At 50.4% G+C, this 23,883-nt stretch overlaps 1 protein-coding gene and 1 non-coding gene across 2 annotated transcripts in view; both read right to left on the bottom strand.

Annotated features, from left to right (window-relative positions):
• Positions 1-23,883, bottom strand: part of LOC112808301 (rap1 GTPase-activating protein 2-like) — a 129,216-nt gene that overhangs the window by 72,305 nt on the left and 33,028 nt on the right. The gene's annotated exons all lie outside the window — the stretch shown is intronic.
• LOC112808484 (U6 spliceosomal RNA) lies at positions 12,354-12,458 on the bottom strand. Its single transcript, XR_003204360.1, has one exon. It is a non-coding gene; the product is annotated as a U6 spliceosomal RNA (small nuclear RNA).

Below are 23,883 nucleotides of genomic sequence, written 5' to 3' on the forward strand. Positions count from 1 at the left end.
GGGGAGCAAAGCCAGAGGAGGTCTTCCGGAAGCTCTGCGGCAGCTGCAGGTGGATACGGGGCTGAGGGAGGTTGGAGCTCACTGGTTTGCAACGGCTACTGATGTGGGAAACAAAGGCAGAAGAAAAATTATTCAATTTCCTTACTGCCTAGAGCTCACTGACAAGTCCTTGAAACAGGCAGAGTGACCCTCTTAGGGACTCAGCTGCCTTGATGCTGATACTTTGTTAAGGGCAAAAGGCAATCTCAGCCCAACCCTCCAGGATCCTGTAAGTCTACTTTAACATATCAAAATTCCTTTGGAAACTTCCTTTATCTCTACCCCCCACCCCAAGACACATGTTGGCAATCATCCCCCAAGCATAGGACCCACGGATATACACCTGAAGGGTCTCATGACTGACGGTTTACTAAACAGTAATAAATGACCTTTTCCCAACAATAGCTCACTAGCCCCCTCAGGGTCCTGGCAACCCTGTTTCCAAAATACCTGGAAGGCTTACACCATCCCTAACCCCCTCCCAACTTGAAAGTATACAGCGAACCAGTCCTCAGGACCCCACTGCAGCTCCTTCTGCCCACCGGTCCTGTCCGCGGGCTTTAATAAAACCACCTTTTTGCGTCAAAGGCATCTCAAGAATTCTTTCTTGGCCATCGGCTCCAAACCCTAACATCTTTCCTATATCAGCTGCCTCATTTTCTTCAGTTTCAAACCTTCAAGCGTGGACCCCTCACCTAGTTCCGGGCTGATGCGGGGCTGTCCTTTGTCCCTTCTCCCAGCTCGCCCCCTTTCCCTGGCAGCTCATTTGTTCTCCAGCTTCCAACCCAACCACTTGGGGTGGCTGGGAGGACAAGGTAAAAGTTAAACTCTCCCCAGGAAATGAAAAGACCTCATTTTCCCCAGACAGGAGCTATAAATTTTTCTGAAATTCCAACCATTCCTCCCTTGGAGTCTAGAAGGTTTTCAGTCTTCAAGAGTCTCCATTAAAATGCAAATGTCCCAGCTAGCGAGAGGGGAGCTGGTAAGGCTCCTGCGGTCATCCTGCCCTTCCTCCAGAGCTCACTCACAGGGAGGCCCACCATTCCCAGGCACCACACTTCATCCCGAACTTCTCATTCAACCCTCAGAATACAGATTCTTTAATTATCCACACTTCACAAATGACTAAACTGTTTCTCTGAGAAAGTAAGCAATTTATCCACAGTACTAGAGCTACAGAGTAGCAAAGGCAGGATTTGAACCCAGGCTACCTGAGTTCGGAGCTCACACTCTGTGAGGTTTTTCTGGGTGGTTTTTTTTTTCCCCCCACTCTTTTTGTAGCCTGTTGACTTTTGTTTTTACTCTTAAAATTGTGGTAAAACATACGCAAAACTTCCAATCTTGACCATTCTAAAGTATACAATTCAGCGTTGTGCAACTATTACCACCACAGAGGTTCTGGTTCCGGAACTCGTTTATCACCCCAAAAGGAAACTGATCTGTTGGTTTTTGAAGAATGCATTAATGCAGTTCAAAAGCAAAAATTTCTTAGAAGGTATATGGTGAAAGGCGTTGTCCTATCCTTGTCCCAATCCGCCTAGCTCTCCACCCTCCAGCCGATGAAATGCTTTCTACAGACCCTTCTGCAGTTTCTTTATGCAAACGTAAGCCAATACAAAGATGGAGTCCTATTTTCCCTTTTTATACAAAAAATAGTACACTGTACATTCCATTCTGCACCTTGCTTTCTCTACTCTGAATATCTTGGGAGAACTTTATCTTGCTCCAGAGACAACGTCACTACTCTTTTTTTAAATAACGCAGCCGTCCAGGGCACGAATGTGAAATCATCTAAGTGCCCAGTTCTCTATCGCTAGGCATTTGGTCGTTTCCAATGTTTTGCTATTTCAAGTAATATTGCACTGAATGACCTTATACAATACCACTCCACAAGTGTGGAAATATAGGTGCTGGATAAATTCTCAAAGGTGGATCTCCTGGGCAAAGGGGATATATGCATGCATAATGGTGCTGGGTGTTGCCAAATTGTACTGCTCATGGGTATCAATTCGCCTTTCATTAAATTGCTAGGAGAAGGAGGGCCCACGTGGCCACTCAAAACACTGTGCCAGCCCCCCACAGCTGGAACCAACGCCAAAGCAACTTTTGCCTCTGGTTTCTGCCTGCCCAACTCACTTTTACCCCGTCATCTGATAATGAAACTCCCCACCTTTGCTTCAGAGATCTGCTCTCTCCCAGTGGAAAGGACGCTTACAGTCACAATACCCACACCCGGCCATAGGAATGGGCCCAACTCAGACTGGGCCAATCATAAATCCCCACCCCCACCCGCATACATAGATTAATGCAGAGATGGGCATGTGATCCAAGCCAATCAGAACTCCTTGGGGTTTGTCCAAGTGGAGCTTGTAGAAAGGAGATTTTGTTCCCCTCTCTGGAGGCAAAAGGGTTAAAATGTTAAGCCCACAGTGTTCTATAACCATGGTTTCAACATCATATGTAGAGATGACCCAAGAGAATGAAGCCAACACAAACAGAGACACAGACACAAGAGACAGAGAAGAAAAGGGACTGCTCAAGGTCCTGGATCTAGCTCTTCCTGAGGCCCAGCCCTTTCTATAGATGGGTTATGATAGCCAAAAACTCCCCCTATTTTGTTTGATTAATTCAACCTGGGCTTCTGTCACTTGCCCCCAAGAGTCCTAATACACTGTATCTAAAATATAATCCCAGGGCACCTGGGTGGCTCAGTGGGTTAAGCGTCTGCCTTCGCCTCAGGTCATGGTCCCAGGGTCCTGGGATCAAGTCCCGCATCGGGCTCCCTGCTCCCCGGGAAGCCTGCTTCTCCCTCTGTCCCTCCCCCTGCTTCTGTTCCCTCTCTCACTGTGTCTCTCTGTCAAATAAATAAAAATAAAATCTTTAAAAAACAAAAATAAATAAAAATAAAATATAATCCCAATTTTGTTATAATATAAAGAAATAGATGTAGAGGCAGATGTAAATACACTGTGTGGGAGGGTATACATCTAGAGGGAAAAAAAGACCAGAAGAAAATATATTAAATGTTAATAGTGGTTATCTCTGCAATCCCCCATCTGGGATTGCAGATGATTTTTATTTTAGTCTTTGTACTTTTCTGTGTTTTCCAAATTTTCTTCAAGGAACATGGATCTTAAAAATATAATAAACATTTCTTTTTAAAAATCAGATTAGCAAGAAGCAGCCCAGAAAACGCTCATAGGAAGGTTCTAAGCCCGTGCAATGGTCAGGGACAGCAGAGAGGTCCACCCCTGAGCCCTGCTCTGCATGGACAGCAAATGCTGGAGTGGCGGCTGCCCATCTCAGGGCTGGCTGGCAGGTCACTAAAGGCATCCGTGCTGTGGGCACTAAACCCAAGCCTTCCATTGTGTGGTCACAGGCTCTGGTCTGTGCCCAAAGGTCAACTCAGAGCCAAGACTCTTCTCCCCACATTCCTACTGGAACCCAAGCTGAGCCCCCAGAAGTCCCCACCCACCCACTATCAGTCCCCTTGGCCTCCAAGGAGAGCCCCATAAGGCACTGGCAAACACCTGTCCATGAGTCCTCGGCTGCAGGAACGGAAAAGACTGGGATAAAATGAGAGCTCACGCAAGGTGGTCCGGTCTCTCCAGCACCTTCTCCTTGAGCTGACCTTTCCCATCAACACATGACCATTGGAGGAGGGGGGTGGACTTGGACAGGCCAGAGGCCTTGGGAACCCTCAACTTCAGAACACGGCCTGCAAAGAAGGGTGGCCGTCGCTTCCCAGGAGTCCCTAAGACACACTGGCCCCAGCTTTCATGGAGACTGGACTAGAGCTACCCGCAACTGCCTGCCCCATCTTCAACCAGAGAAACACTCTCTTTTATCTTTTTTACATATTAGGGTCTGAATAAGATGTTTGTTTGTTTGTTTGTTTTTAAGATGTTTTTCTTTTACAAAGGTAGCCATTTGGGAGTGTGCAATTCGGTGGCATTCAGTATTATGCAACCATCACGACTACCCATTTCCAGAATCTTTTCATCATCCCCAAAAGAAATTCTGATCCACTGAACAATAACTCTTCCCACCACCTCTCCAAACCCTGTTGACTCTATTCTACTTTCTGTCTCTACACTTTTACCTATTCTAAGTACCTTGTACAAGTGAAATCAAGTAATTTCTGTCCTTCTGTGTCTGGCTTCGTCACTTAGTATAATGTTTTCCAGGTTCATCCACATTGCATTGGAACTCCATTCCACTGTATGGCTGAATAATATTTTGTATGGATATATCACATTTTGTTTATCATCCAGTCACCTGCGGAAGGACACTTGAGCTGTTTCCACTTTTAGCTGTTCTGAATAATATTGCTATAAACACAGGTGTGCAGAGATGTTTGAGTCCCTGCTTTTGGTTCTTTTGGGTATATGTTGTACCTAGGAGTAGAACTGCTGAATGAGAGTTTTGTTTACACAAACAATTCCATTAAAGAACAAGTGAAATCATTCATTAGCTCTACTCCCATTTCACAGATAGGGAAACTGAGGGCCACAGTCTGAACACCATGTACATTCAGGATCACAAACAGTGCTACTTCCCCTGGGTTTTCCAGGAGGCTTCAGGCTGCCCCTCAGCCCTGCTGCAGTCATTTCCTTGTAATCTAGGGGTCCCTACCTCTCATACCCCTGAGATCTCTGCTGGGCCTGGGCCTCCAGCAGGGGGATGGATCAAGGAGAGTCTGCCAGGACCTTGCGACCAAGAGTGCCCATCGGCTAGATGGCCAGAGGAAGCGGCAATCTAAATAGAAGGAATCCAGACTTTCTGGGTTGAGGGGCAAATGAGTCCTACAGAACAACAACAAAAGAGGGTGGGGAAGCATCATTCAACCCCAAAGCTGAGCGCCAACCCTGAGCAAGGCCAGACCATTCTCCCAGACAAGGTTTCACTCAGTCACACATCTGACCGCCTCGATGTTCAGAACGGATGCTGGGAAAAGGGGGCCCAGGGACTGTGTTTAATAAGGCTGGGGGATCCAATAGGCTGCATCAGGGAAGAAGAGAGAACGCCTCACCCAGCGGAGGCAGAAGGGAGCATCCCTGCATCTGGGGGGGCGGGGTACAAGCACCTGCAGCCACCAACCAAGTAGACAAGACTGAGCAGAGACCAACACCAACGAAACCACCAGGGCCAGCAGATTGGACAGCCGCCGGGTTTTCCTGGCCAGTTTCCATTCCTTGGTCTACTGACAGCAACACATCAAATGTCCCTAGGTGACCTGCCCCTCCTATTTTCTCAGTCCAGGTGACTCCATCCTAGAACCCAGGAGGGGGCACAACACCTAGACTCAGCTAATCAGCGTATCCCATCCCTCTGACCAAAGTTCTGGGATGGGCACGTGAGCCACTGTGCCCGGTGTGAGTCATCCCTGGGACTCCTGCTAAAATTACTAGAAAACAGATTTGCTCTTCCTGTTGGTGTTGCTAAACTGGCAGAATGTAAGCCTGGCACAGCCATCATCTTTCTTTGTGGATAACCTATCTGAGGAAGAAGCCAACCCAAAAGAAAGCATAGCTCAGAGATGGGGAGAGAGAACCAGTCAAGCCCTGGATCCAGCCATACCTGAATCTGTCCCCCTTGAACTATCCAATTACCTAAACCAATAAATTTTTCTTTTCCTTTAGGTTAATTAGAATTGGGGTCTATCTCTTGCAACCAAAAGATTACTGACTCATTTAGCTAAATTGCCAATCAGAAGAGTCATTTTCGGGGTACCACTCCTCCAACACCAAGACCCTCTAGCCCCAAACCCTCATAAAGAGAATTAACAATAAAAGTTATTTCAACTGTAATACTGACTAATTCAGTTTTTCTATGCCAACTAGGGTACCAAAGTGCCCCGTGAGTTTGGGGGAGGCAGGGAACAGAGAAGCCTAACCTGTCCTTCACTCCTTGGCATTTAACACCAACCACAAAGTGGCCTCAGTGACCCTGACAGCCTCATTTCCCTCTATTGCCCCAAATGAAATCCACACCACAGTCCAACTGAGTTCTGAACATGTCCCCTGCTCTCCCTTCCTCCATTCCTTCGCTTAGCCTGTCCCATTTAACTAGAATGTACTTCCCCACTCCATCTCCCCCTTCAGAAACGTTGTCCAGCCTCCATGGCCCACCTCAAATGCCGCCAACTCCAGGAAGCCTTCTTTGGGTGGTCCCTCTTTCTGTTGACCTCCAGAGTGCCTTACACCTCTTCTCCAGAATCCCTCGTCTTCTGGATGGGGTTCACATTACATGTCTGGTTTCTCCTTCTGGAGCACAGGCGGCTTAAGGCAGGCCCTCCTGGACCCTGTTGTCCATGCCTGGTACACATCTGGCGCTCCACAAACAGTTCCCTGCTGCAGCCCCAGCACCTAAACTTGAAACTGCACAAATGAACATTGGGAACACAATCCGCTTATAAGCAGGACTGCTGCCTGTATTTGCATTCATGGGGGAGAAAGACAGGGTGAACCCTGCAGAGATGAATGGGCGCACTTTCCAGAAAAGGGGGAGGGCGGGTCAGAGGAACTAAGCTGTGAAAGCCAGGTGTCCCCGTTCCCATCGCTTGCACCACAGGCTGTGTCCTGCTTCCACAGGGCTGTGCCCTTGGGGGACCTTCTCAGCTATCAGTAACTGGCCTTTGTTGATGTCACACTCAGAAGCCCTTCCTGGCACATTTGAAGATCTCGTTTTCAGACAGCCTGTTTCAGTCACCTCTCGAATGACACACTGGTTCCATCTTTGCATCTCGGATTAAATCTTATTAAAATAACTGTTCTATTACAATACAGATGGCACAGGTAACCTGGGCTCCAGCCCAGACCTTCCCGTTCTCATAGAGAAGCAGAAATTTCTGTACTAATTAGTGAAGACAGGAGCCAGGAGCCCTTTCAGCTTATCGAAAGCCTGGTAAATCAGACTTTGCCACACTCTGGGTTCCACTGCCCCCTCCCTCGCCCCAGCTCAGGCCCAGGATTCAAAAGAAGCCCAGCTGCCCAAGAAACCAGTCCAGTCTCTTCCTAAAAAATAATGGCAAGGTGTTCAGGTGCCATGGTTCTTCATGTTTTGAGGCGTTTTCTCACACCTGGTATGCATTTCATACACCTGCGCTGCATCACCATCCACTTCAGAGAGTGAAAGTCAAGGGCAGAGAGGTCAAGTAATTCAGCCGGGGTCCCCACGAAACTTGGCAATGGAAGAAAAGGCATCGAGTATCAGGCAGATTTGGGTTGGAATTCCAGCTCTGCTGTACGAGCTGAATGACACTGAAAATGTTACTCCATTTGAACCTCAGCTTTCTCCTCTATGAAAAACAGAGATGATGACAGTTAAGTGTGGTGCAGAGGCTGGGACAACTGAGCTGCAGGTGCCAGCCTAGTGCCATGCCCACAGCAGGGCCAACACAAGCTCCCAGCCCAGTCCCTTCTCTTGGGATTCCTCCCATAACTTGTTATTTTACTTAGGGTTAATTAGGGAAGGACAGTGGGGAGCAACATCTAAAGGCAAATTAATAGTGGCCACTCTGCAGCCCGTCTCCTGCAGGGAACCCTCATTTCCAATCACAATGGACCTCCCCAAAACCAAGGGAGCCCAAAGGGCATGCAGGGTTGGGACCGGCCCCATCTGGAGCTAGCTCCCCACCCCTGAGCCTCCTGCTTCCCACACTGTACATCCAATCCCTCAGGGGTGGGGGAGGTGGCACAGGCATGGCCAGGTGTGGCCAGGTGAGGTGCACTGGTGAGCAGAAAGGGACCAGCCCCACGCTAAGCCGGCTGGTGGTGGTTTAGATGTGATGCAGGAAGGCAGGCCCAGCCAATGTTGCCAAAGCTTCTGATTTCTCAAGACAAGACTGAAAAAGCCATTGGTAACATGGAACCTTCCAATTTTTAAAAATAACAACTTAAACGGGAAAAACGCATGTGGGCCTAATAAAGCCCCTGGAGAATGCGCAGGGCTTTGCACCTGTGCGGTTCCCTGCTGCAGCCCCAGCACCTATACGGGTGTCAGGCACAGAACAGAGGCTTCACGCAGCTTCGAGGAACGTGCAGGGGCCATATCCCACCTCCGCCTCAGACACCTGGCAAACTCCCAGGCGCCGGACCATGGCTGTCCCACTCTGTAGACAAGACAGTGTGGTGTTACAGCACGCGGGCGTGAAGAATGAGGGGAGGTCCCGCCTCCACCCTTATAGGGCTCTGTCCTGTAAACCACGTGAGAGGTGTGCCTTGCCTGGGGGCTGTCTCAGGTTGTTGTACCCCACGAGGAAGTGCTCATGACAACAGACATCCGCACAGCCTCCTTATTCTGCCCCACACATTCAGTGGTTGGTAAAGATCTTTAGAGTAAATACATGGAAAAGAGGGAGGGGAGGCTCTAATCAACAGGCCTGCTCCCTCCTTTGGAGAAGCCGACTAACCCGGAGGCCTGGCAGGGTCAGCCCACCCCCAGAGGGCTCCGGGAAGGACTTGGCTAGAGTTCCAGCCTTCATGAAACAGTGTGTTCATAACTGATAAGCTTAAAAGCAAGTGACAATTTTTCAACCCACCCTTGCTCCAAGGACAGTGAATAAACACAGCATCGGCTCCAGGTTCCCACTGAGTGTGTCTAGAAGGAGAGGGGAAGGTGAAACCAAGCTTATGTGCCCCTAGAAATCAGTGTGGATTCTTCAACACCTTCTTCTTCAGGGTTGAACTAGGATTCCCCACTCAGAAATCCCAACTCACAGGGGTGCCTAGGTGGTTCAGTCGGTTAAGTGTCTGACTCCTGATCTGCCTCGGGGTTGTGAGTTCAAGCCCCGCACTGGGCTCCACTCTGGGCATGGAGCCTCCTTAAAAAAAAAAAAAAGAAAGAAAGAAATCCCAAATACGGTCTTCCCTTTATTACGGGTTTCAAGGCTACTTCAGGTGCCCCCCACACAAGGCAACGGGCCTGACTCCACAGTAATTATAAATGGACTGTGGGGAGGAAAGAAGGAGTCTGCTGGGCTTCAGGAAAGTTCTATGTCTTGATGTGGATGGTATCTAGACGGGTGGATACATGTGTGGAAATTCCCTGAGCTGTGCCCCAAGATCTGTTGCACTTTGTGCCTTCATGAGAAATGCAGCAGCAGCACGCATGGGGCACTTCTCAGAAGCCCGGCACTGCGTACGTGCTTATCCTGGGTTCCAAATAACATAACAGTTAACAGTACAGCCCCTGGACCTCAACAGACCAGGGTTAAGATCCCTGTTCCTCCACCCCTCCACCTCTGATTCTGTCCCCTGCATGCTCCTCAAACTCTGAGCCTCTGTCCCTCTACTGGAAAACAAAGATAATAACCGGTAGAATTAAGCCAGGTATGCAAGCCTAGCAAACAGTAAGCCTCAAAAATGTTGGCTAGTTACAACCATTCAACCTTCAACGGCCCCAGGACCCTGGTGTTTGGGGCCTACTTGAACGTATGAGAAAAGTGCCCCCTTCCTTCCAACAGTGCTTCCCAGACTGCAGACATTTCCACATCACCTTCTCAATTTTTTCCCAAGTCCGTGTACCACCTGACTGTTACTTTTCTTAACACTTTAAATTGATCACAATTTTTTACTTAAACAAGTTTACTTTTTAAAAATGTTACGTAACCATCATACATGGAAAACCAGTATCACTTGCCAGAATGCATTTTTTAAAATAGCAATTAAAATAAAAAGCATTTGTCCACCTGAAATCATCTTGCCTACCTCATTTACTTTGTATGGATTCAGGAGGCAAAGAAACTCAGTTTGTGGGGCGGGCATGGGGTAGGGAGGGCAAGGGGGTCTCATCTGCCTAAAATGACGGAGAAATTTCCTGAGCCCTTCAGCAGCCCTCCCCGCCCGCACAGAAGTGATTTTCGTTGGTTTAACCAAGTGGGTTTGGCAGGCCCTCTATTTGGCAACATCCCGGTTAACCGGCCATCAGTGAATCTCGGGCTCCAAAGAGATAAAGCTGCATTTAGAAAAAAACATATATTCACTAATGGCAATTGTTCACTAATTCAAACACCCACTTACCCCCTTTTTGGCATGAATGAAGGGAGCCCGCCTCTGCCTCTCAGACAGCAGCGCCAGGACCTGGGAGCCAGGAACTCAGTGTCGGGACAGCACTGCAGCCCAGCCCCGGCTTCAGGGCTGAGCCCGGACCCTCACCGTGTACAGCTTCCCTAAGGCACAGGGGCAGGAAAGGAGTCGAAAAAGTAATAATGGCACTCTACGTGTGCACGTCCTCAGTTGTATTTCCCTCCAGATTTCTTCCAAAGGGGACCGAAGGAGAGAGAAGGGGAGAATTCCCCAACCCCACACAAGAAAAGGACATCTTGAAATCTGTGGCAGAGGGCACTGTAGTATTAAGAGGACCTCGGGGGAACAGGCAGTGGGCATATTTTTTCCGGGGAGTCAGTGAGTTTCATGTGCACCCATTCATTCATGCAGCAAATATTTACTAAGCACCTCCTGTTCCGGGCAATGGGGGACCCAGGAGTGAAAAAAGCAAAGTCCCTGCTCTTAGCTCACATTCTAGGGGTGGGAACGGTCAGTAAATTGTTTACTACATAAGCCAGATAATATCAGTTAATGATAAGTGCCATGGAGGTAATAAATCAGGGTAAAGTAATAACGGCTGGAGTGAGCTGCTCAGATTGGATGGCGAGGGGAGTCCTTTTAGAAGAGATGACATCTGAGCTGACACCCAACAATGAGGAAGTACCACTCAATTAAGTCACCATAAACAGCACATGTAAAGGGCCTGGGGCAGGAACAAGGTTGGCATGTTCCAGAAACAGAAAGGCCTTTGCACCAGAAACACAATGACCACAGTGAGTGAGAGGCAAAGTGGAAGTAAGGTCAGAGAACAGCTTCAGAGTCTGGACTTCATTTAAATTATAATGGGAAGCCTACGTAGAGATTTCTACAGTGAAGAGACTTGATTTTACTAGAATTTCTAAAGCTCCACTCTGGCCACCATGAGAAGAATGGATAAGGAGGACAAGAAGCAGGGACACCAAAGAGGAGATGAAAACAGGGTTCCAAAGGAATCAAAAAAAATCCTCATTTCTGCCTCAAATTCTCTCCCTGAACTCTATGAGTCTAACTTCTCAGGTGCTCAGTGAGGCTTAAAATGGGAAGCTGGCTAAAGGGAGACGTTTGTTCTTTAAAGCAACGACAGCCAACCAGACGGCATTCAAACATCGGACAAGAGAGGGTAAGTAACAGGCCCTTCCACAAAGGGCAGGACCCAGCCACCTCCGAAGAAGAGAACAAGCAGCCATCTGCTCCGGGGCCAGGGAGCAGATCAGCTCCCACCGTGTGCCCCTTCCAGCCTTGGGGCTCTGGGACTCGAACGCCAGGATTCCTGCACACTCCACAGGCTCAGGCCCCCGATCCAGCCAGCTCATAGGCCTGTCACATGCTCTCCCATGGCAGAATGCAAGTATCCTCTATGACACTAGCCCTCAGACTCCAAGGACAAATCAATCAATTGCCAACATCACAAAAACAGACAATCAAATAAACTCCAATGCAAGGTCTTGCTCAAAAAACAAACAAACCCAAATGTGATAGAGCCTCTAAAACTAAATACCGACTTACAGTAGCATAGGGGACTGCAGAACATGTTAGGTGACACCAGGAGATGTCATCCACAAAATCCTTAATATGGGCAACTCCCCAAGATGATCAAATTTCTCCAATAAAGAAATTATAATGAAAAAAGAAAGTTGGAGGAGAAAACTCATAAGGTGACATATCACCAATTACACTGACTTTTTGAATCCTGACTCAAAAAAAAATTTGAGGGGCGCCTGAGTGACTCAGCCGGTTAAGCACCTGCCTTTGGCTCAGGTCAAGATCCTGGGGTCCTGGGATCGAACCCACACTGGGGCTCCCTGCTCAGCCTGCTTCTCCCCGACCTTTGCCCCTCCCCCACCCACCCTCCCCCCCACACACTCACATGTGCTCTCTCTCTCTCAAATAAATAAAATCTTTAAAAAATTTTTTGAAAAACTTGTGAGACAATTAGGGGAATGTGAACACTAATTAAATATGATATTAAGAAATTACTGTTAGTTCAGGGATAATGGTAGTGTTAATATTTTCTTAGAAAAATTCTTTAAGATATATACTGAAATCTTTAAGAACGAAATGATATCATGTCTGGGATTTACTTCAAAATAATCTTGTGGGGGAGTGGGTTGGTAAATAAATGAAACAAGATTGGCCATGAGTTGATAATGGCTCAAACTGGGTATCATATTACACTATTCTCGCTACTTTTGTGCATGTGTGAAAATTTCCACAATAAAAAGTCTAAAAATAAATAAATAAAGCTAGGAATGAACTTTTTCTTGTGCAGGGGCCATGCTAATCTTCTCTGTATCGTTCCGATTTTAGTATATGTGCTGCCGAAGCAAGCACGGGATGAACTTTTTCTAATAACCCCCTAGATATTATACCCCACAACAGAGGGATCAGATTCGTTAGATTCACTCTTCTGCCCCCCCCCAGAGCCTGCCATGAGGGGTTTGCTGAATAATGACTGAATTCATATTTTCCTCCTCACAAACCGCATGGTGGGAGTTGTCTTAAAATAACTACCCCCTGTAAGAAGTAGATGTCTTTTCAGTTATGCTAACCGACCTCCCTCCAGTTCAGATTGTCACTCTCAAGGCCACACAACTTCATCCACACCATTTGGAACATACATATTTTGATTGTTTCTCTGCCTTAACCCTTCCTACCAGAAGTACCTGTTTTCCACCTCAGAGGAAAGCATGCCCCCCCCCCCACCCGTCCACTTCTACCATGACCAAGGTGGTGCTCAGGATCTTGCCCCAATCTGCCACAACTACAAGAAAGCAGGGTCTGAAAATCAAAGCACTTGAAAGGAGCTTCCCACTACAGTGGTCTCCAAAATGCCATCTGCAAGGAAGGCTTCATTCAGGTGCCTCCTTGGAACCATGCTCCAATCAACCCCCCCTTGCAAACACACCATTGTTTTTGCAGGAACCCAGGTGGTGGAGTCACTGGAAGATGGTCAGGAAGAGGCAGAACCTCCGGGTCATCCCACAACTCCCACACAGAGTCGTCAAGTAAACGCTGACGAGCACCACAGCCGCTTCTCCGGGAGGCAAACTGTGGCTGGAGCTTTCAGCAGAGTTCTCAGGACCTACCAGCAGTGACCTGCAGTCTTCTGGTTCTGGGCCCGTTTGAGATACCTGTGTCATTACCAGCCTCCCTGGCACACCTGCCTCCCCCAATATGCAATATACTTCTAAGGAGCCCGGGGAGGGCAGGAAGATGACAAGGACCCTGGGGCCATCCACTGCGAAGCCACACCGGACCACTTCATCCCTTAAGGCCAACAGCCAGGAGTGTTATCTGCATAAGCCTGTCAATTAAAGAAAGGTGCTGGGAAGATCGATGGATGGCTCAGGCCTTCTAGGAAGGATGAAGAAGGGGTCTGAGTTGGCCATGATGAGGGTGGGGAGGAAGCAGAGACTTAACACACTGAACACCCAGCCTGGATTCTGGGGAGCACATTAGAGAGGCTGGGAGCTGCAGCCTGCTCCAGCCCACCACCCCCACCCATCCACCCCACCCCCGACCCCTATGGCTGGTGCCCACAGGGCAAGGGTCAATAGTGAGCACTGCATTTCAGACGCTTAAAGACAAAGAAACTCCAGATTACAGCAAGAAAAGCAAAGGTCATTTAGCACCAACATGAGATCAATCCCTCTCTCTCCTTGGGTAAGTTAAGTCTGTGGCCAAAGCAATCAGGATAACAAAAGCAACAGCAGAATAGGACGAAGGCAGGGGCTGGGAGGGCCTCAATGTCGGCTGCATTGCAGGGAAGGGCATAGTGCATCCAGGAGGAAGGACAAGATGCCATGAGCCATGGGCATCTTCCCCTTCCTGCCCTGTCCCCTGCCCAGTCCTTCCCTGTGCCTCACTGCACCTGGTTGCCTCCTGGGCGGGCTGTCAACACCAGACATCTTACCCTGCTTTCCAGGAGCACAAGCCCATAGAGAGGCGAATGGGAACAGTTCTGTCCAAATCCCTTCACCCTCATGTGGCACTTCACACCTCTCAGATGCATCTTCACCCACAATATCTCACTTCGGCCTTTTGTATGGACACAGAAACAGGCTCAGGGAGATTACATTGATACTACCATGTCATAGTCAACGGATAAGCCAGGACTGTGCAGGAACCTTCCACCCCACCATACACTCTATTCTCAGAAACAGGAACTGGTCTGAGGCAGCTGCCTGTCTATCAAGCACATCATCCTCCTCATTCCTCAAAACAGGCGCTGGTTGTCTCAGAACAGCCATCCCCTATCCCTCTGACTTTAGAGGTTTGGCTTAGTCATCCCCCCCCCCCCCTACAGATAAAATGCTGAAGGACAGGGAATGAAAGAGAATCAAAGTCTAGGGACAAATGGGGCCCAGACCTGGAGCACTGGGCTCCAGAGTCCTGCTGGTAGCTTTTACTGCTAGACAGGTTTGTCCCCAGCATCAGCCATTCCCGACATCACTTGCAGGTTTTCTGCCACATTCTATACCATCTGTACTATTACTATTTCTATTAAATGGACTCATTCTTGTGACTTAATACGTTTAATTTAAAGTGAGGTTTTATATCACCAGCACAAAGAGGAAAATCAGTACCACTGACCCTAACTAGGAGAGAATCCTAAAAATAAATAGCACAAATACAACCTAAATTGTAGGCAGGCACTGTTCCCCACTTAAAGGCCCAGACCCAGAGGTCTGTTTTCTCTTTGTTATGAAAGAGAGATTAGCAAGTGTAAAAAAGGTGTTAAAGCCAGACTAGCACCAACCTGAAACTTTCCCCTTGAAGAAATCACATGCATTAGTAGAGAACTGAAAAGGGAAGAACCGTCTCACTAGGTGACTCAATGTTATTTCATGCTTAACCACCTGAAGTCATTTCACTGGCTAGTCACCTTAGCTATGGGAAACATCGAATCAGACTGCATCATAGGAAGGGGGACAAGAGGGATGGGGGACAGCCACACCACAGAACCCATGCCAGCTTCACAAAGTGCTCTAATCCACTGTCCACCACTCCACCCCCCATCAGGCACACCCAGCTTCTGGGCAAGCCCAGGGGTCACCTATCACCACCCAGGTATCTCTGGCTCCACTGCCCTTGTCTTAGCCCTTGTCTAATGCAGAGCACAGCACTAACCACTCCAAACTCCTCTGGAAATCAGGATCCAGCAGAGCCCCTGGAGTCACCCCAAATCCTTGCAATATCTCTGTGGACAGTTGGCTCTGATGAACCCCAGTTGCTAGGCAGCCTTGGGCTCAGGAACCCTGGCAGAGGAGTGTGTGCCAGCCTGGGTGAGCAGCTCCCTTGGGTCTTGCAGACATCAAGCCTGCAGCAAGGGACTGGAGCCCAGGAAGCTGCCCCAGAAGCTCCTTTGCCACCCCCAAACCCCCACCTCTTTACCCCACAGGTCATCCAGGGTATCTCTGAAATAGCTGGAGAGAACGAATTCCAACATCCAGGAGCAGACAATTAGTAGAGTAAACCCAAGAAAGGTGAAGATGCAAAGAGAAAAAAAAAATCCAAAGAAGGGGGGAGGGGGCTGTCAAGCCACCTCCAAACTTGCTCCTTGCCTGCCAACACTGTGCGCAAGGCAAGCCGATCCCGGCCTGGCGGGCACCTCGCGGGCTCAGCCAAGTTGCAGAGAAGCAAATAGCATCTCCAGCGCTTTGGGCCACTAGGGCTGAGCCAGGGGCTGTCAGCCGGGTTGGATCAATGCTACCCGTGCTGTAGTTTTCAGGAAGGGCGCTGCGATGGGCAAATGGGAACGAAATGGGCAAATGGGTATGGGGACGAAACACTTAGTGCCCCTCTGTTGCTGATGGATCCCGAAGGGCCCTCCCAGTCACCCTCCGACCCAGCCAAAGTCCTGCCTCGGCTTTCTCCCAACAGCCGGTGTCCCGGGCGATGCTCCTGAGTCGCTCCCCCGACGCGTGGAGCGGAGGTTTTTCCCAACCAACTCGGGGCCAAAGGCCCTTTTGGAAAAGTCTATCCAAAGAAAGCGGGGATTTAGCATGAGAGTGGAGGGAAGGGGGAGGCGGCACTGCCAAGCTTTACCTTTTCTCTTTATTCTGTTTTCGGGATTTGTGCAGGAGTCCGATGAGCACCACCGCGGCGCGGATCCCTGCCTTTCGGCAATGCATCCTCCCCGCGGGCTGGGACATGGCGAGGCCGCCGGCGGTGCCCGGCCGCGCCCTCGCCCGCCCGCAGCGCGCCCCCGTCGGCCCGGCTCCGCGCGCTCCGCGCCGCCCGCTCCCAGCCCCTGCGCCCCGGCCCCCGGCCGCCCGCCTCTCATGGGCCCCGCCCCGCCTAGGTGCGCCCCGGGGGTCAGGTGACCGGGCGCTCACTTCCCGGCGACCTTCAGCGTCTCCTCGGAGCCCGCCGGGCGGCCGGCGCCCGCTCCCCCAGCGCAGGCATTTCCAAGGCTCGCTCCGGGTGCGGCCCGGACGGGCGGCTCCGGGGCTCGGGCTCCGACGCGCCGCCCGCGCCGGGACCCCGCCCCGGCCCCGCCTCCCGTGCCCCGGCCCGTGCACCCCGGCTGCGGGCGTTTCAGGCGGCCCGCTGGCGCTCAGCGCCCCGGGGGGCTCGGCGCCGCGTTCGCCCTCTGCTCGGCTCCCGGGCTCCCTCCCTTCCCCTCCGGGCGGGCAGCCGCCACCGCCCCCCTTCTCTCGCCTCTCCCTCTCCGTCCCCTCCTCTGCGCTCCTCCGCCCCCGCCTCCGCTGGCGGGGCCCCGGGCTCCCTCCCCAGGCAAAGGCGGCTGACGCGCTCTCCTAGCCCGGCCCGCCGGGATACTTCTCCAATGCTGTCACTGTCTTTAAAACACAGGGAGAAAAAACATGCACCGAGACGAAACGCGCGTCCTCAATCTGTGCGAAACTGCCCGCGTACACCGGCACCGCCGCGGGATCTCTCCCGGCCCAGGGCCAGGCAGTTAGAGAGGGCACCCCGCGCCCAGCGCCCGCCCTCCCCGGCCTGAGGCTCCCTGGCGTTTTGACTCAGTGGGTTGCTACCTCCTACCTTTCCCCAAGTCCGGGGAGGGGCGGTCCTGCGAGGCTGGAGGGGGCTACTCCAGCATCGGCGCCTACCTGGGCTGGGGTCAGTCCCCGGTTAACCCTTGTTTCCCCTGCCCTGGAAGTTTGACACAACTCGGGGTCAATGATCAATTTCACTGAGGCTACACCTCTGCCTGGCGTCCCGGGTTGCCAGGGAGACGAAGGGGCGCCCCCACCCCACCAGCACCTAGCGCCCGATTGCTGCGGACTTTCTCCTGCATACCCCACGGCAAGCTTCATCTTCACTTCAGAACCGAAAGACATAAGATCACTGGCCAGCTCGTAGGGAAAGGGCCGCGGCTGAGTCCCTGATATGGGCAGCCCCACTCCCTCACTTCCATCTGCTGCCAGGAAGCCTAGCCCCTTCTCACCACCATCATCATCATCACCACCACCACCACCCCCCACCCCCACGTCCACACTGGCTTTGCTTCTTCCTCCCCCAGAGACGGGACTTGGGCAGAGGGCTGGAGGGAATTAAAATAAGCCAATTAGTCCATCTTCCAAAACAGCCCTTTGGGGCCATAAGGGTCCCTGAGGAAATTTGCTTTGTTGTGGGTTTTGTTGTTTTGTTTTTGTTTTTACTATAGTCTGGTGTTCATGCAAGCACAGAGAATCAGGCAGGGGAGGGGACCTGCCAGAGAGAGACAGGGCTGGAAATGAATTCCAGGGCCTGAGGCCTCAACCCTGCCTCTCCAGGGGGCACAGTTTCTAGCAGGCACTGGAGTTGGGGTGGAGAGGAGAGAACCCCAGGGTGGTGCCAAAATGTGTCTGGTTTATTTATGAAGCATCCATTAGCAATGGCCCAGGCCATCCTGGGCCCGCTTGGGTAGCGGGGGATCACAGAGATAGCCATGGACATCTATTTATAGCCAGAGAGTGAGTGACCCAGGCCCCACCCCTGGGATTGTGGCTAGGCCTGCTGCAAGGAGTACAGCAGTAGGGACCTGAGAATCAGTCTGGAAAAAGAATGGGGAAAGGAGTGTCCTCAGTGGGGAGGAGGGCAGGGCACAAGCAGCCCAGGGCTTTTGCCTTTGGCAGAACACAGAACTGGACTATTCAGCTAGAGGACACAGAGGGTGATGGGGGCACTGGCCGTAGGTCTAGCCCAGCATGGGGTGTATTCTATCCACCCACACACAGAAGAAAGCTGCATCTCAGTGCAAGGCCTGACCGCTTCCCAGAGGAGTGAATATGGGTGGCTCCAGCCCAACCCCCACCGCCTGGGAGGTATTTCAGGTCAAGTGCATCAGTGGGCAACAGCGCACGGGAATGAAGGCAAAAAATCTTTCCACCAAGCAGGTTATCCTTCTTGTTTTAGGGTTCCAGGCACTCTCAGTTCCTCTACGACCACAATGTTTCCAGCCCCAACATGGCTGAAAACACAAGGTTGTCCCTAAAAGACCAAAACCTGATCTGATTCCTGAGGCCCTAGAGGTAGAAGTTTGCTGGGGGTGAGGAAGCCCTTCCTTCTGCCCATACCCCACACCAAAACACCAAAGCATAACAAGCTGGCCAGTGACCATCTGAAGTGAAAATGAAGCTTGCGTGGAGTATGCAGGAGAAAGGGAAGGATTGTCATGGGGTGTGTGCCACAATGGGGCGCCAGGTGCTGGTGGGGTAGGGGCACCCCCCCATCTCCCCGGCTTAACGCAGAGAATACAATGGCCATCTATGCTAGACCTCCCCATTCCACCAACTTTTATTAAATACTTTGTGCAGAGAGACTGGGATAAGTGAGAAATGGAAAGACCACCTTTGCCCAAAACAAACAGTGCTAACACACCTGAAACCACGGAATCAATCCCATTCCAGGCTACCTTGTGCAGTGTGACCCGGCCACCATTCCCCAAAATTAGGCCATTCATACCCCCTTCACCATTTTTTGGCTCAACATACCCTGTCATTTATTTATTATTTTCCCTTAATTAAATCAACTCACTCTTTTACTTACTTTAAAAAGAAAACATCACCACCCTAAATGAAAATCTTTTATCGCTTGTCATTCAAACTATGAAAACAAATACAAACTTATTAAACTCTAGCTCAATACTATTGCCTGACAAAGGCTTTGAGCTTAAAACAACTTCGTTAAAAGAGAAAAATAGGCAAGTGTGAGGTGTTAGCCACACACTTGCACCAAAGACATGGTCCTTAAAGAAATCACAAAGTTTGAAAGAGAATCGAAAGGGAACACTTCTCACATTCGTGACCCAACAGAGAAGGCTGGACACATCCAGACCAGAGCAAGGGAGGTCAAGGAGGACTGCAGAAAAGGGGTCTCCCGATCTGCACCGCCAGCAGCTCACCGGACCTCAAAGGTCTGTTCCAGCCCACCCCCACCCCACCCCCAAGCCTGCAGTCCCTGAGAACAAAGTGCCAGGCAGCTGCCAACCTGGGTCTCTGCCCCAGTTGGGGGAAACCCAAAGGCTGAGGGGGCCTGGATAGAGTGGGGGGAGGGCACGACAGGGAAGTTAATCATGAACAGAGGGCAGACAGCTGCACAGCCCATTCCTAAGGGGCCAGTGGGGTGAGACAGACAGACACGCATGCTTGGTCCTAAAGAAAAGGGCCTTCTGTGCCTGGGAACCCGCTCCAGGAGACACATCCGTGCGAAACTGGGACTCAGCCCCGCTGCCAGCGCCCAGGTTTCAGAGTGAGATGGGGGCAAGGGCTCCCTCCCCTCCCGTCCCCTCCCCTTCCCTTCCGTCCCCTCCCCACCTCCAGCTCGGGTGCCTCCATGCCTCTGCAAAATGAGGCTTGGCTAGGATTGGGAGTAGATGAGCAGCAAAGAGGGTCTTTGGAGCCAGGAGGGCGGGGCCTTTTAGGAAAACCAGACTTCTTTCCGACGCCTTGCTCCTCCCCTTCTGCCGGGGACAGCGTCCCTGACCGCCCTATGGATCGCACCACCTTGGACCTGCTCAGGCCAGCACCGCCACTCTCTTATGCCTTTGGGGCACCCGCGTATGTACAGCAGCCCGGAGCCTCTGAAGCCTCTGTCACTCTCACTGCCGCAGAGCACTCACACCTGTGCTCCTTGGGCAACCGGACGTCATTCATTCGTGGCAGGTTCATCAGCGCCCCCTGCTGGACCTCGTTACAGCAGCGTCTCTGGGATACCCGCACAGGAAGAAGAGAAAAAGAGAAAAGGGGAGAGGGGGAGGGAGGGCGGGCCGCGGAGGGAAAGAGAGAGGAGAGAAAGGCTGGGAAGGTTCGAGGTGTGGAAGCCATTTATATTTTGTTTTGTTTTTAAGTAGGTTCCATGTCCAGCCCCCAACATGGGGCTTGAACTCCTGACCCTCAGATCAAGTCCTGAGCCGCAATCAAGAGTCAGATGCTTGACTGAGGCCCGCATGTGCCCCACCATTTCTACTTTGAAAAGAGAGGTGCAGGAGGGGTCTTTGTCAACAGCCAACACATTGACTCTCCTCCCAGCTCCTAAGGTCCCCTCTCGGAGCCCACCAGCAGCCCCCAAGAGAGCCCATCCCACAACAGGGTCCTTCAGTGACAGCAACAGGTCATGTTCAGGCCCGGCTGGGAAGCCGCAAAGACAAGCCTGGGGAGCCCTGGCACAGCCATACTTTCCCTGGAGCCACACATTTCATACTAAACAGAAGATCTGCCTAGAAACTGGCTCAGATTTTGGAAACGGATCTTGGTGACTTGTGTGGCATTTTCGAGCTTCAGGGAAAGGAAACCATGCCTGAGGAAACCCACAGATCCCACTCAGGGGCAAGGATCCAGCCCTCGGGCTGCACATCATTTGGTACCCAGAGCCTGCCGTGCATGATCTCAATCAGGACTTGGCTGATTTTCTGCTCGGGGAGATTACAAAAACGGGGGTAGGAGGAGGAAGAAAGGAGTTCTTGATTTATTTCTGGGTTACTGAAGGTATTTGAAATACTTCTTTTTGGCTCATTTAGGGAATTTGAACCCATGAATCTAAGTGGCATGACTCTAATTTTTCCCACAGTAGAAATATTCAAAAGGACTCTTCCGTGTGTGACATTTTGCTTGGAGGCCACCCAGGGGTCCCTCCAGAGACTCAGGAGTGGAGGAGGCTGAGGACTGGGTGGCCTGCAGCACACTCCTCTCACCCCCGGGGCCCCTGGCCCCCACGTCACAGATCACCAAGCTTCACCAGCTGTGTCTACCCTGAAGGCACTTCCACTCCCGGGCTTCCCAGGGCTGAGTGGAAAAGCGAGGAGGAAAGCTGTCCTTCCATAATATTAGCAACATTGCTTAGCAACATCTTTCCAAGCAAGAACCAGCAGACGCTCCAAAAACCTATTCTGTTTGGATCTACAAAGAACAGAATGGTTTCTTATACATGTATTATTTATATACTATTTTATACATCCAGTCACGCCTTCTGTCTCTGGCTTCCTTGAGAAATGACGTATTACGCCCGAGATTTCCAGACAACTAGAGCTCTGAGTAGCAAAACTTTTTGTTTGCCGGCTTGCTTTTAGTGTAATAACCTCGGCTGAAAATTTCTCTAAAAGTCTTACACATTTTCGTTCTTTTTAAAGGCAGCTTTAACATAACCTTTTCTTGGTGACTCGGAGATGTTATGATCAATACCAACCGTTGGGCTGCACTAAAACTCAGCTACCAACGGGCCGCTAAGCTGAGGACCCATATGTCCCTATAATTAGCGACCCCAAACAGCTGCGGCACAAAGCTACCACAGGGAGGGAATAAAAACTAAAAGACAAACCTAGGTTAGAGTCCCATCTCCAACTTTTACTATCTGTGTGGCCTTGGGCTAGAAATTTAACCTTTCTGAGCCTCAAGTTTTGTCGTCTGTAAAATGTAGGGAATAGTACCACCATGAGCACACACAGTCCACACAAAGACTTGTATGAAAACGTTCACAGTAGCTTTACTCAAAATGGACAGTCCAGGGACGCCCGGCTGGCAACTCTTGATCTCTGGATTGTGAGTCTGAGTCCCACACTGGGTGTAGAGATTACTTAAAAATAAACAAATAAACTGCAAAATGGACAGTCCTGGGATGCCTAGGTGGCTCAGTGGGTTAAGCATCTGCCTTTGGCTCAGGTCATGATCCCAGGGTCCTGGGATCGAGCCCCACATCGGGCTCCCTGCTCAGTGGGAGCCTGCTTCTCCCTCTGCCTCTCCCCCTGTTTGTGCGCTCTCCCTCGCTGTGTCTCTCTCTGTCAAATAAATAAAATCTTTAAAAATTAAAAAAAATAAACAAAATGGACAGTCCATAAACAAACTGTGGAATATCCATACCATGGAATACCACTTGGTAATAAAAAGGAACAAAATACCAAGACATGCAACAACATGGATGACTTTCTAAAACATTATGCTGAGTAAAAAAAGCTAGATACAAAAAAAAACAATACGATTCCATTTATATGAAGTTCTAAAACAGACAATTTAGATGCAAAAACTAGGGCAGTATTTGCCTCTGGGAGTTTCTGGATAGAAAGAAAGGTTCTATATCAACATAGGGTGGTGGAATCCATTTGTCCAAAACGTACAATTAAGATCTGTGCATTTCAATGTATGTAAATTTTACCCCTAAAACACTAAAATTAATAGTAAGGGCAGTAAGAAGAGAGTGGCGGAGTGGGCTGGGGGAGGCCTAGCTGGCTCAGGAAGGGCACAGCATTGATAATTGTTGGGTGCACGATTCTATTTACTGTGTACGTGCATGACATTTTCCGTAATCAGAAGTAAAAGAGAATGTTCGTAGTGGGAAGAAAAGGTGAACAGATTATCTCAGGAAGTAAATGATGATTTTTATTGTTGTCTTTGTATTTTTCTACTATATACAAATTTATAAGGACTCCATTTTGGTTTTCCAAGTAAAAAGATGGATACTGTCAAACATTTTAAATGAGGATGCATGTGACAGCCCTGACAAGTACTCTTTCAGGGGCCTTTCTCACTGCGCTCTTTTGAATCCTTGCTCAGGGACTGTTCACTGGGAGACCAAATAGCTGAGCTTGGCAAAAGTGAGAGGAAGCACTGAGGGGTGCTGTGAGCCTCACTTTAGGATCTCTCCTAGGCTCCCCTTTCTGCTCCTGACTTGTACATATTTGCCATATGTGTGCACGGGGGCAGGGATGGGATGCAAGCAGAGGGTGCTAGATGGCACCAGACCAGGTAGGAGCACTGAGTTCACCTCCGAGTCAACACCAGGAGGATGGCTGTGTGCACTGTAGTCAGCTCCTGAGCCTGGTCAACCAGAAAACTCAGGTTTGGGCCCCTGATCTACCTGATTCCAGATAAATCTTAATTTGTTTTCTGTTGTCTAAACTAATCTCTTGCTTCTCGGGGATGGATACTCTTTTCTAGAGAAAATTGCCCCTATGGGTGGAGGTAATCAAAGCTTTTCGGCTCCACCGGAAGGTGTTTCCTTCACAACGGACTCTGGACTGGGACTCTGTGATGTGTTAATAGCTCTTTCCCACTCTGACATTAAGTTCTCTTAGCCTCAAAGACAAACACAAAGCTTACCTTCCGTGTTGACACTGACTCCCCGGGCTTTGAGCTGCGCCCCACCGGGCCCAGCCCTGAGGCTCCTGCTGAGCAGCTGTCTGAGCTTTGCAAGCTTTCTACCAGACAGGCTTTCCAGGGCCCTTCTGCACTTTCCATTAGGAAAGTCCTTCCAGCTGCCTTGCCTGTGTTACTCCTGCTGTAACCTGAGCTCTTCTGGTAAGCAACTCCCCTCCACC

Source organism: Callorhinus ursinus, unplaced genomic scaffold (assembly GCF_003265705.2).
Source record: "Callorhinus ursinus isolate GAN/ISIS: 27379988/994484 unplaced genomic scaffold, GSC_fseal_2.0 scaffold34, whole genome shotgun sequence".
Lineage (NCBI taxonomy): Eukaryota > Metazoa > Chordata > Mammalia > Carnivora > Otariidae > Callorhinus > Callorhinus ursinus.